Consider the following 13,757-nt stretch of genomic DNA (forward strand, 5'->3'; position numbering starts at 1 on the left):
ACTCACACCCTTGACCTCTCTTTGGGGTTCTAAAGGTAAGGGAGAAAGAGGAAGGTGTGATGCCTGCACCAAAGAGCCTGTGTTTGGTTGTGATGCCCTCAGGTACAGCGGGAAGGGGAAGGGCAATGTGCACCAGCAGTGGTGGTGCAGCATCACAACGTGATGGGTGCAGGTGTGGGGGGCTGCTCCATTCCATGCACGTGTCCCCACCAGCCAGGATTTACCTTCCCAGCTGCTTTGTAGACACCAATATTTAAGCATTGATTTGATTTATAACACTTTGGGGAGAAATCAGAGCGTGCATGAAGGATTGAATGGTGCACACGGCGAGACAGAGTGGTTTCATTTCCCCAGACTGACACTCACAGCACTTTCCTGTCCTGCTGTTTTTAATTTCCACTTTATTTTTGTACATTAATACTACTCTGGGGCAGTTGATCACACATTACTGTCACACACTCCCCTGGAGAATTCATCTTTTCCTGATGGCATCAGTGCAAAGGCAGAGTAATTTCAGAGGAGTGACTAATCCAGAGCTAATGCAAAAGGACCAGTCCAGTGGTGCCTTACATCAGTGTGTAAACCACCACTGAGGCTGCACTGGAGCTCTGCTAAGCAATGCAATCTTAGGAAGGAAAGGAAGGAAAGGTATATGCATTATTAAATGGTATTTTTATTCTGCGTGCTAGAAATATAAACTGACCTTTACAAAGGTTTGAATGGGAAACATGGACATGGGAGGCTAGTCCTGGTCCAACCATCGATCAGCCTCTCCTCTGTTGGTATTTCTCTACGTCCTTTTTTCTGCAAGAAATGTTAGGAAGTCAAAGGAGCTTTTTAAATATTTTATACTGTCCTTTCAGGTTTTTTTTCGGCCTCTGTTTAGAGAGCTGTTCACTTAGTACAGTTTGGGGTGAGGCGATGACTAAGGCACATGCTGTACCCAGCTCTCCGGGTAGTTCTGTGCGGCTGCTCAGCTGGGCTGAAATCACAGGAACACAGAATCATTCAGATTGGAAAAGCCCTCTAAGACCATCAACTCCAACCATTCCCCCAGCACTGCCAAGACCACCTCTAACCCGTGTCCCCAAGTGCCACATCACAGGGCTTTTAAATCCCTGCAGGGACAGGGACTCCACCACTGCCCTGGGCAGCCCGTGCCAATGCCTGACCACACTTTCCATGGAGAAATTTTCCCAATATACAACCTGAACCTCCCCTGGCACAACTTGAGGCCATTTCCTCTCCTCCTGTGCCTTGTTCCCTGGGAGCAGAGCCCAACTCCCCCGGCTCCCCCCTCCTGTCAGGGAGTTGCAGAGCCAGAAGGTCCCCCCTGAGCCTCCTTTTCTCCAGGATGAGCCCCCCCAGCTCCCTCAGCTGCTCCTGCTGCTCCAACCCCTTCCCCAGCTCCATTCCCTTCCCCAGACACGCTCCAGCCCTTCAAGGTCTTTCTTGAAGTGGCAGGGGGTTGGGCTGTTTGGGTTTTTCCATTCCAGTTGAACAGAACAAGTGGGACCTTGGGTGAGAAGCAGGAGAGGGACGATCTCAGTGGTGTGTTTGCTGCTCTGGGATCCGTAGAGAGCCTGTCTGGACAATCACTCCACTGATTACCTCAATCTGCTGACAAGGGGGTCCAGCCTGGGTGAGGTCATCCTCCGTGGGCTCCCATCTGTCCTGGCCCCAGATGCCCCACAGCTCCCCTCGCTCAGCCGTGCCAGTTGTGCGCTGCTCCCGGAACGCTGGGATTTTGTTTACTACGCACCAATTTATTCTGTTTTCAGTTTAAAATATAAAAAGCACGTGGGCTATGGCAACATAATTCGCAGCCCGCTGATTAATAATACAGCTGACGGAACGAAACTGGGCTGCAAGCTCAAAGTGCTGAGGGAAGCTGGAATTTGGTGAGCAGTGTGCGCGCGTGGGGTAGGCAGCCTGCAGCCAGGAGAGGAGACTGCTGAGGCCAGAAACACCGCTTTTTATTTTGCTGCCCCACACACAAAACCTGACTGTCGCATCACCTTTGCCCTGCCCCACCGCACAGCCTTCCGTCCTTAGGGATGGTCAGGGCTCAGCTGGAAAACTCTGTGAGGAAGCTGATCAGAGGAGAGCAATTCCTAAGTGCTCCCCATCTACGCAGAAGGAAGGGCGGCCCACAAAGCGTCAGCTTATGAAAGCACAGTTTTTTCCCCCGTGGGTCCTGTGATGCCCCCAAAGCCCATCAGCCTGTCTCAGCACCTCTGGAAACGCGGCCAGTTTTACACCAGTTCTTCATTTTATGGACTTAGTTACAAAAATGAGAGTATTCTCTGCCTGTTGTGTCTGGGCCTGTGAAAGCATTAACGATTCGTCCCAGGGTGTGCTGCCGCAGGTCACTTGTAGGACAACCACCGGCACTTCGCACTGTTCCAAGGGCTGATAAAATAACAGGGGTGTGTCTGGAAAAGCTGGTGTACTGGGTGTCGAGGAGGATGTGCTGAATGTACCCGCTGGAAAATGACAGCGCTGGGCTGACTCGTGTCACTTCACTGGCGCTGACACTTCACTGGCGCTGACAAGTTCGGATCTGGCAGGGGATTTCTGAAACTCACTCGCACCGAGGCACTCGGGTCCTGTCTATTTCAGCAGCCAATGATTAAACTCCCTAAATATGTTGGATAAGTTCTGTAACGGGAGACAGGGTAATGTTATGCAAGACAAACATTTTGCAGTGGGTGTAACAGCATCTTTATGCAAGTGTGGTGAAATCCATCCCCAGGCAGGGTATAAGCCCCCCCAGTACAGTCTGAATGTCCCCCCCATGCATTTTGGCTTCTCTGCCTGTCAGGGGGGTGAATTTCAGGCTCCAAATAAAAAGCCACACGTGCTGTGATTAGACAATAAAAATGCTACCTCTGCCAATGACGATTAGCGTGGGAAATGGAGACAGCAGAGAGAAGCACCCTCTTCCTGAAGGCATCCAATAGTCCACGCCCGCAGCGGGAAGGCTGAATGACCAGGGTTCAGGCAGGACTAGCGCTACACATCCCTGCACTTGCCTTACCTGTGCTTGTGGCTGCCTTGCACAGGGAAAGGAGAGAGCCTGGGTTAAAAACCACAGTGTGCCAGGGTGAAAAAAAAAGAGATTCTTACAGCTCCCATTACTGGCACACACTGCAGGCACCAGCGCCACCTGCTTTGATCAAGTGCGCCGGGTCCCTCCTCACCAATCACCAGGAAATTGATGTAAACACTCGGGCAGGTTTTTGAGAGCTTTGCTTCCCCCCACTTAAAAAGAGACACAATTCCTCATGCTTGAGGGTGCAGCAAGGCCCATGATTATCTGTTCAGGCTCCACAGTGCTTAATTGAGTTGCTTATCGTGTTATCATCCTGTCTCTCTCCATCCTGCTCGGAATCACGCACCTGGCACCCACCTCATGGCAGAGGGCAGCAGCTCCCACCTCCACGTGAGTGATGGCAGAACTTCCTCATGAGGGACAGAGCAGGGGCAGGCACTGATCTCTCCTCTGCACAACCACTGACAGGATCCCAGGGAATGGCCTGAAGTTGTGTCAGGGGAGGTGTAGGTTGGGTATGTAGGCAGGGTAGGTAGGTAGGGTGGCTGGGCACTGAACAGGCTCCCCAGGGCAGTGGTCACAGCACCAAGGCTGCCAGAATTCAAGAATTGTTCGGACAATACTCTCAGGCACATGGTGTGACTCTTGGGGATGGTCCTGTGCAGGGCCTGGAGTCGGACTCCACGATCCTTGTGGGTCCCTTCCAACTCAGCACATTCCGTGATTCTGTGATTCCAAACACTCCCACAGGCGCCAAAACCTGCAGTTTATGGCACAGGTTGAGTTGCACTGACACGACGCTTCACAATGATGAGGAGCAGACCACAGCACCCTGCAGTTACTGCCTTTAATCATCCTGCTTGCACGGAGCCCCTTTGCCCAGTCGACATTTGGAACTGATCCTGCCACACTTGTGCTGAGCTGGTTGCTAGGCTGGTGTGGGAGACACTCCACAGCGCTGCTCATGGCACTGCCAGAGTTTGTTGTTCATGCTGTGCCGGGGACAACTGCCAAGGTCCTGTGAGGTGCTGAGCAGGGTCCTGGTTTTATGAAGTGCCAGAAATATCCAGCCTCTTCACCCAAACCAAACTCATATCAACCAAACTGGTGTGCAGCCTTGAAAAGAAAATATAAAAAAATGTGTTTATGTGCTATTACTAACTGAAAGAGGAAGTCATAGAATCACAGACTGGTTTGAGTTGGAAGGGGACCTCATTCCAAACCCCCTGCCCTGGGCAGGGACACCTTCCACTAGCCCGGGTTGCTCCAAGCCCCATCCAACCTGGCCTTGGACACTTCCAGGGATGGAGCAGCCACAGCTTCTCTGGGCAACCTGTGCCAGGGGCTCATCACCTTCACAGGGAGGAATTTTTTTCCTAGTATCCAATCTAAACCTAAACTCTCTAAATCTAAACTCTCCATCAATTTGAACCATTCCCCCTTGTCCTGTCACTCTTGCATGTGCTCTTGTAAACAGTCTTGCCCCATCTTTCCCGTAAGTTCCCTGCAGGTTACTGGAAAGCCACAATTAGGTAACCCTGAATCCTCTTCTCCAGGCTGAACAATCCCAGTTCTCTCAGCCTTTCCTCCATCCCTCTGATCAACTTGGTGGCCTCCTCTGGACTCGCTCCAGAAATCCCTGGCCTGCTTGTTGAAATGTAACAGAGCACGGCAGTGCCAAAAAAATCTCCTTGAGAGACCAAAGGTTTCAAGCTGTGGAAGCAAAGCTCTCCGATGCCCGGCTCACTCACAGCCGGTGTGGATGCAGAGTGCTCCCACAGCATGAGGTCTGAGTGCTCCAGCCTCACCCCATGGCCCAGGGGGTGAGTAATTTTTTGTTCCCATACAGCACTTTGCACTTTGTTGAGCCGTGCCAGTGGTGGAAACCTCTCTGCCGAACACCAGAGCAGGGGCCCTCGAGTCGGAGCTGGGGGTGTCACCGTGTGGTTCTCTGCCATGAAACCTTGAACCACGATGCCAGACAACAGTCCTGATGGAGAACATCTTTGCCCAAACACCTCCATTGTCCCCCACTGAGCTCTTGCCCAGAGGACCCCAGGATGCCCTTTGATCTCTCTGGCTGCGTGTTCATCACAACCAGGGGCGTAAGCAACACTTGGCAAACAGGGCACATGGAACCAGTTTTCCAGGGAGGTTTAGCAGTAACTGTTAATCCTCCTATTCCTCTTTCTCCTCTGTTTCCCTCCTTGCATTCACAGGCATAAGCACCAATTCAATACCTTCCTGCTTATGGCATAAATGGATGGGAACATTCATTTTTACCTTAGACAGCGAAACAGCAGAGTGGTCTTGTCACAGATTCCTATACTACCAACAATTGTTTATACACCTCCATTTCCTCCCATGTAATTCCCCAGGAGTTTTAATTTACCAGGGCATTTTCTCTTTTATTTTTCCTCACCATTTCCCCTGCAGCAGGCGAGGGAGGCTTGGTTCCTCCAGCCCTAACAAAGCAGCACACTTGTCTGGAGGGGATCAATAACTATCGAGCTATCGTGCTTCCTCCACTTAGACTGTTGAAGCAGCTTCCTTTAATTGTTCTTTCACACTGTAAATATAGCATACAGCGAATTTTCTTCCTTTAAGGCTGCTCAGTGGGTCAAGCCACTCGTGGGTGGGAGGAGCTCAGCTGCCTCACCTGTGATCCATTACACCTTCTCCATTGGGAAGACCTCGGGAACAGAGGGACACGAGGACACTGCTGTGCTCCAGGGTAACCTGGAATGGTCCCACAGGGACACTGGCTTGGTGCAGACCTGGAAACCCAAACATTAAGGCTGAGAAGCAAATACACATTGGGTCCAGGGAGGGGAAAGGGCAGAAAGCCCACCCTGGAGGGTCTGAGCGAGGGGGTTTGCCCCAGCCCACCCCCCTCCGCTGTGAGAGACACCCTGAGGTGGGGGCCAGGTAGGGTCCCCCTCCCTCGGCTCCTCGCAGGGGCTATGGAAGAAGAGGGGAACCAGATCCCTCCGGCTGCTCCTCCCGGGGGTGTTGGGGGACACTGCACCTTGGGGCGGCTCCTCCGGGGGATGGGGACTGGGGATGGGGGGCCGGACCCCTCTGGGCGGCTCCTCCGAGGGATGGCGGGGGGGACACCGGATCCCTCATGCGGCTTTTCCCGGGAATGTCGGGGCGGGGGGGGGGGGGGGGACGACGACGACCGGACCTTCCCTGCTTTTCCCGGGCATGTCGGGGGGCACCGGACCGCTTTGGCGGCTCCTCCCGGAGATGTCGGGGGTGTATCCCGGGCTTTGGGGCGGCTTCTCTCCGGGATGTCGGGGGAGACCGGACCTTTCCGGCTCTTCCCACGGATGGTGGGGGGGCACCGGACCTTGGGGCGGCTCCTCCGGGGGATGGCGAGGGGGGAGGGAGCAGACCCCTGGGGCCGTTCCTCCTGGGGATGGCTGAGGGGGAGGGAGGGGAGGGGAGCGGACCCCTCCAGCAGATCCTCACGGGGATGGCGAGGGGGGACCGGACCCTGGGGTGGCTGCTCTGGGGGATGGCGAGGGGGGAGGGAGCAGACCCCTGGGGCCGTTCCTCCTAGGGATGGCGGGGGGGGGAGGACCCCTCTAGCAGATCCTCACGGGGATGGCGAGGTGGGACCGGACCTTGGGGCGGCTCCTCCCGGGGATGGCGAGGAGCGACAGGACCCCTCGGGCTGCTCCTCCTGGGGATGCCGAGGGGGGACCGGATCTTAGTGCGGCTCCTCCCGGGGATGGCGAGGGGCGCCCGGACCCCTCGGGCTGCCCCTCCCAGGGATGTCGGGGGAGAGGGGGTGGTGACAGGACGCCTGGGGCTGCTCCTCCCGGGGATGGCGAGGGGGGTGCCGGCCGGGGGTCCCTCTGCGCGGCCCCCCCGGTCCGTCGGGCAGCGCCCGCCCGGTCCCGCCCCCCGCAGGTGCCCCCGCGCGGCGGGGGCCGGTGCGTGACGTCAGGCGGGGCGGGCGCGGTGCCGGTGCCGGCCGGGCCATGGCGGAGCGGCGGCGGAGCGGCCCCGCTGGGTGAGTGCGGCGGAGCGGCCCCGCTGGGTGAGTGCGGCGGCGGCCCCGGCGCTGCCCGCGCTGTCCCCGAGCCCCGCGGGGCGCGGTACCGGGGAGGGAGCGGGTGCGGGTGCGGGGGGGAGCGGGTCCGTGCCCCCCGTGCGGGACCGCCCGTCGGGAGCGGTGCCGGTGTCGCCTCGTCCTTCGCCGCGGCTCAGCCGGGCGTGCCCGAGACCCCCCTCCCCGGGATGGGAACCCGCGGGAGTGCCGGCTCGCTGCCGGAGAGGGCGGGTGGATGCACAGGCATTGCTGCTGCCCGGCTCTGTGCGGGCTCGGTGGGTCTTTGTGTGCCCGGTGGGGCTGTGCGGGGTCTGTGTGTCTGTACGTGCCCCGTGGGTCTGTGCGCTGTATTGGGTCTGTGTGTGCTCCAGCGGTCTATACAGGCTCTGTGTGTCTGTGTGTGCTCCAGCGGTCTATACAGGCTCTGTGTGTCTGTGTGTGCTCCAGCGGTCTATACGGGCTCTGTGTGTCTGTGTGTGCTCCAGCGGTCTATACGGGCTCTGTGTGTCTGTGTGTGCTCTAGGGGTCTATACAGGCTCTATGTATCTGTATGTGCTCTACGGGTCTATATGGGCTCTGTGTGTCTGTATGTGCTCTAGGGACCTATACAGGCTCTATGTGTCTGTATGTGCTCTAGGGGTCTATATGGGCTCTGTGTGTGTCTGTGTGTGCTCTAGGGGTCTATATGGGCTCTGTGTGTCAGTATGTGCTCTCTATACGTGCCTTGTGTGTCTATATGGGCTCTATGTGTCTCTGTGTGAACTGTGTGTCTGTATGTGTTCTATGGGTCTATATGTGCCGTGTGTGTCTATATGTGCCCCATGGCTCCACACATCTGTATGTGCCCTATTTGTCTATGTGTCTGTACATGCCCTGTGAGTCTGTCCATGCTGTATGTGTCTGTATGTGCCCTGTGAGTCTGTACAGGCTCTGTGTGTCTGTACATGCCCTATGTGTCTATATGTTCCCTGTGAGTCTGTACAGGCTCTGTGTGTGTCTCTTTGTGCCCTGTGAGTCTGTACAGGCTCTGTGTGTCTCTACATGCCCTATGTGTCTATATGTGCCCTGTGGGTCTGTCTGTGTCTGTATGTGCCCAAAGTGTCTATATATACAGACTGGTGGGCTTGCACAGGTAAACCTGCAGCTGAGCTCGTGTCAGCGTGCCCAGCAGGTCCCCGGAGCCCTTCCCTGTGTCTGGAGAAATAAACCTGCTTCCCTCGCTCTCCCCCCATCCAAGGCAGGCTGCGTTTGCTCCCGGTCACATTATTTACTCTCACCTGAGCCAGACCCTCGGGTGGAGGTGGCAGGTGCTGACAGCCCAGGCTTCAATGGCATCAGACAGGCTCGGTGTGCGGGGAAAGGTGTGTCTGGCTGCCGTGACAGGAGACACAGCACCTCGGGAAGATCCATCCCAGGCTGATGTGGTGTGAGTACCAGAAAGTGGGGGGGAGGAAACCCAACCCTGGGGGCTGTCCCCACACAGCTGCCCGGATGCAGCCTCCAGCCCAGAGGTGTGGGGCTGATCAGGGCAGAGGGTCCCCCTGGTGTGCACCCTGAGCTCAGCCTTTTCTGGGTGTTGGAGGTGTTCAGGTACCTCTGTTGCCTGTGTCTTATCTGTGTGCTCAGGGAATGTCACGGCTGGTGAAGGTGATGTGCAATATCAGGGGCTTCTCTTGTTGAAGCAGCCGGCTTGGAGTGGACATGCAAAGCCTGGCTGCTGCTGAGGGGGTCTCTGTCTCTGCTTTCGGCTCTGTGTTGCTTGCTCCTCACAGTTAATTAGACACGACTAATCCTATCTGGCGCTGGGAACTTCCCAGCAAACACGGAGTGCTTTTCCCTCTCCTGGTCTGCAGCAGGAGCCCAGCCTCCTGCAGAACCAGGCCTGGGGACCATGGGATTGAGATCTGCAACTCAGACTTGCAGTGCCCTTCCTCCTTTTGGCTGGACAGGTGTCTGTCAGGTTGAAGGTGACAAGCTGGAGGTGTGTGGGTGAAGGGCTGCAGGGAAAGGGAGACCACGACTGTAGTGAGGATATTGCAGGAGTAAGGGCTAGATTTATGCTGAATATTTTGAGGAAAAATCTCACATCCAGCAGGTGAACATCAGCATTCCCCCTCCCTGCAGAGGAGGAGAGGGTAAAGGGGCACGATCATCCATGTTCTGTTGATTCCGCTGTGCTTGGGAGGACCATCTCTGTGAGCTTCTGCCCTCGCCTTGGAGCCAAAGCAAAGGATCAGGCTCCCTTGGGGACACGGGTTAGTGGTGGGCTGGGCAGTGCTGGGTTAATGTTTGGACTCCGTGGTCTTAGAGAGCTTTTCCAAGCAAAACGATTCTGTGACTGTGATTCACAGCAGTCCTTCCCTCCTCCAGCTGCAGCCCACCCTGTTTGTGAGGACTGATAAAATCTGCAATCCCAATCAAATAACCCCTGTTCAGAGAGAAGGACGTTGAGCTGCCAGCATCTTGGCCACCCTCAAGCTCTCCAGGTTGAGTCCTCCATGCAGATGGTCTCTGTTTATCTTTTCTTTACACATAGAACAGAGACGTGGAGACCTGCCTCCAGGAGCTGGATTAGCTTCTCCTTCTGCTCCTGGGTGCTGGGCAGCAGGGCAGAATCGCCAGAACTGGTGTTATGAGCTGAACTAAACTCTCAATTTTGCAGGTGGCATGAGGCAACTCGCAGTTGAAGCTGTTTCAGTAGATGCTGTTTGTCTGCCCTTGCTTGGGCATCTGAAAGCGTCTGTTCTGAGCTTCCCCTCACCAAGTGGGGGATACAGGCACCTCCCAGATGGGAAACGTTTCACCCTTTGGAAAGCTTCATACACAGCGCAGGCAAACGGTTTTCAGGGTGCTGGTTGTGACTTGGATATCTGAGTTCGAGAGGTCTAAATTTAAGTGAGATAAATCTCACCCAGTGCCTGCAAACTTTGGGGTTTCGTCTTTTTGCCTTGGATCTTTCCCTTTTTTAGGATGACCCTGCTCTTCCCCAGCCACTCTGGACTCTCTTGAAGCATAAAAAAACCCCCTCTGAAACTTTCCACGTCCCCAGGTGGGGGAGAGGTGCTGCAGAAATGCAACTGCAGGGAAGCGTTTGCAGCTCATCCTCCTGCAGACACAGAAGTCTGGGTTAAAAAACCAGGCTGTTAATTTTGTGTTAATGGCTCTGAGCAGTGGTGAGTCGTCCCACCCCCTCCCTCCCCCCCCCCCCCCCCCCCCCCCCCCCCCCCCCCCCCCCCCCCCCCCCCCCCCCCTACCTTGTGCCAACATTTAATTGCTCTCACTCTGGAGAGATGCTATCTCATTTCAAGGTTGAACTTTGCTAGCTTTGACTTGCGGAGGGGGGGGAGTGTTGTTGTGTCCTTGTCACAAATGTGACTCCTCACTCCCAGCCCGCAGTGACGGGTCACCTCTTCACCTGCTCCTCGGGAGTCTGAAGGTGCCGAGAGGCTCCTGCCGTGTACCTTTTTTTGTGGCCACCCTTGGGGTGCCCCTGGTGTGACCACGTTGCCCAGGTCCCTGCCTGGAGGCAGCCACGACCTTGGCTGTGCCACGTGTAGGTGTGAGCTCGCTTTTTGACTCTTTGTGGATGTATTTCCCATTGGAAATTGGCACCTTCGAGGACCTACTTTTGCTTTGGCTTTGCTCCGATGCATTATGCAAAAGAGATGCCCCACGCTCATCCCAAATGCTTTTCTGGCTCTGGCAGAGTTCCCTTCCCTGGCCTTGTGTGTTACATTCCAACACGAAAACATGGTCTGTTGGACCACTGTGACATCCACTGAGCTGATTTAGGTCTTCATGCAACTGTGTCATCAGCAAGCCATCCTTTAGTTACTGCGGGTTTTCTTGTGTTACAGATTTGTGTTTAGTATAATCCCCCAGAAGGAATCGCAGATGAGACTGAGCAGCGACAGAAATCCCAAAAGACGGTGCTTTGGTGCTGTTTTCCCTCTCTGATCTCACTTACCAGCAGCCACACTGGGGGCTGTACCAGCACACACCTAACGTGCGTGGAGTTGGTTACACCTGCTGCGAGATTCATCCTCAAAATATTACGTGCCCTGGAGAATCACAGAATATTCTGAGCTGGAACACGGGCAAACGCTGGGTCGAGGCAGTAATAATGTCTTTTAGATAGATAATAACTCTTCTAAATAGAGCTAATTCCAGGAAATTCAGCTGGCTGATAGGAATTGTATTTTTAGTCTCCGGTTCGTGTATTTACCTGAAATTCCTGTCCTGCTGTTGTAGCTGGAGCTGACCCCGGGTTGCCTGCTGCTCCCACCTTTCACCTAAATACTGTGGCTAAACAAAGTTTCTGAGTTTCGGTGGTTGGTTTTAAAATGCTTTATTTTGGCAGACGTTCCTCAGTACTGAAATTCCTGTCATTAAGGGGGTTTTAAGGGGCTTTAAGGCAGGTTGCACGGGAGGTTGTTGGGAAAGACCCTGTTTTGCACAACGGGGTGCACACGGTTAATCTGTAGGCTGGGTTTCTCTCATCCTCTTCGGTAACTGTTTTATCCCATCGCAGCACAACGCTCGCTTCCAGTTTTACTGATGGTGCCTAATAGTGAATCTGGCAGCTATCTAATTCTCTATTCCTAGCATGCTTTAAAAGTGCCTTATTTTACAATTAATTCTGTTGGCTGTAGAGATTTAATGGATTCTTTTAGAGGTTCTCATCAGTCACCGACCTTGGACATTTCTTTTCCAGTGCCGTTTCTTTCTCCTTTTCTGTGCCTAGAAAGATCACGTTTCCATGCATTTTCCACATCTCATTTTTTGCCAGAATGGCATTTTCATTGTTTAAATCCTGCTGCTTCTCCGTGTTTGTAACTTCTGGAGTTTTTTGGTGGAAGCTTTAAGCGGCTCCCTTACTCTCAGTGATGCCAACAGCTGCTTTGGGCTTTGTGAAATTTGCCCTTTCAAATTTAGACACTGCTGCCATTATTTTGGGCATGTTTCTGTGACTAGCAGGGAAACAGAAAGAAACTATAATAGAAGAAGACTTGCATTAGACATGGCACTTCATTTTGGCTTCATCCTTGTCACATAAACCTGCTGCTACTCCATGGGCAATTAACACTGAAATGTGTGACCTGCTCCCGTGTGCCAGCAGTGACTTATCATCCAAAAGACCTACTGGTGTGCTCCTTGGCTTCGGTGTTGATTATCTATTAGTTGTTTGCATTGTGGCATTTTTATTTGCCCCTCTGGGCGTACGGAGGTGATGAATAGTGGCAAGATGTTGTCCTCCTTGGGGAGAGCGAGATCCGGTGCTTGTGGCTGGCAAACACCTGGCAAACACCCGACAAATGGTCTTTGAACGTCTTTGGCACCACTGCAGAAGGAAATCACACACTCCCCATGGGTGAATTATTTTGACACACTCAACACCGAGTCTTGTGCCTCAGTGTCCTCATGCTCCTGTCCCGAATGACCACTACACCCTCCAGACCTCACCAGTTGTGCTCTCCCAAGCGGGCACGGTGCCGACTGGTGCAGCCCAGGCTTGGCACCGGGAAGCCTGGTCAGTGCTAGAGCAAGATTAAACAGTGATCTGCTTTGAGGGCTTTCCAGGCAGAATTGCATGTGAGGATTTACAGGAGCCGATTTTAGCCCCGCTGGAAGGTGGCAGGGTGACCTTGCCGTCACCCCCTGTCACCGGAGCCGAGTCAGGAGCGGAACAAGCTCCCAAATCTCGGCTCCTGAAAACCTCCCCTGGCTTGGAGGCTGCGGGAGGAAATAACGCTGCGTGTTCCTGCAGCACTTTCCACCCAAGCTGAGCCTGTCTTTAAAAAGCAGCCGGCGTGGTTGTGCTTGGAACAAGCAGCTCAGTTTCTATATTATACACAACAGTCATCTCCGTAGGAAGCCGCCCAGCCCACGCCGCTGCCGCAGCCCAGAGCTACGCGGCTCCTGCTTATCCTCGGGGCGTTCCTGGGAGGAAGGGAAGGAGCGGGGGAACCTGGGGAAGGAGCTCCTCAGAGTGCCCGTGTCCGCGTGAGCGGCAGTGCCCGGTGTGTGCCTGCCTGCCGGGTCACCGCGGGGATGCTCCCGCATCGTTCCGGCTGCGCAGCCGCTCCCTGCGGGCAGGGCGGTCCCCTCCCGGGATCCGGGCTGGGTCTGCCTGGAAACCTGCGTCCTGCCCTTGTGTCCTTAGTCGTGCGTCTCCTCTTGCACCCAGGTGCTGTCCTCACCTGCTGTGAACTGCTGGTAAATAAAAACCAACTGCCCTGACCCGTGGTTTTACTTCCCAGGCTGAGTGATGGGAGACCCCGAGTCCTTATGATTTCCCGAGGAAGTGACCTGGCTGTGCCTCAGCTTCGTGTTAGGACTCCTCTGGATTCGAGGGAGAGCAAACAATCCCCTAGGCTGATACCTTGGGTGTCCATCTGTCCCAGCTGCTCGGATTGTTTGCACGATTTAATTCTTGGCTACACCTGGTTTTTACAGCAGTGTTAATTCCATGGTAACTGATGCACCTGCAACAGTCAGCTATGTAAACTAAGATAAAAGGGCCAATCAAATTTCGTGTTTCAGAGTAAAGGCTGGAGTACCGACTGGAGGCTTCCTAAGCCCTTCTCCCAAAATCCCTTCCTAAAGGAAACTGTGCAGATCATCTCCGGACTCTCAGAGAGG

General features: G+C 54.6%; 1 protein-coding gene across 5 annotated transcripts in view; it reads left to right on the forward strand.

The window, feature by feature from the left end:
• Positions 1-7,033: 7,033 nt before the first annotated feature.
• The window catches only part of MAPK4 (mitogen-activated protein kinase 4), a 45,671-nt gene continuing 38,947 nt past the window's right edge, over positions 7,034-13,757 (forward strand). For 3 of the 5 annotated variants that reach the window (XM_039388847.1, XM_039388849.1, XM_039388850.1), the window contains exon 1: positions 7,034-7,103. The gene's annotated coding sequence lies outside the window, so the exon portion shown is untranslated. Of the gene's footprint in view, positions 7,104-7,710; positions 8,542-13,757 lie in introns of those variants that run through there. The other 2 variants (XM_039388848.1, XM_027749424.2) reach the window with 2 other exon arrangements.

Source organism: Pipra filicauda, unplaced genomic scaffold (genome assembly GCF_003945595.2).
Source record: "Pipra filicauda isolate LSUMZ 115617 unplaced genomic scaffold, ASM394559v2 scaffold690_size370485_pilon, whole genome shotgun sequence".
NCBI classification, from domain to species: domain Eukaryota; kingdom Metazoa; phylum Chordata; class Aves; order Passeriformes; family Pipridae; genus Pipra; species Pipra filicauda.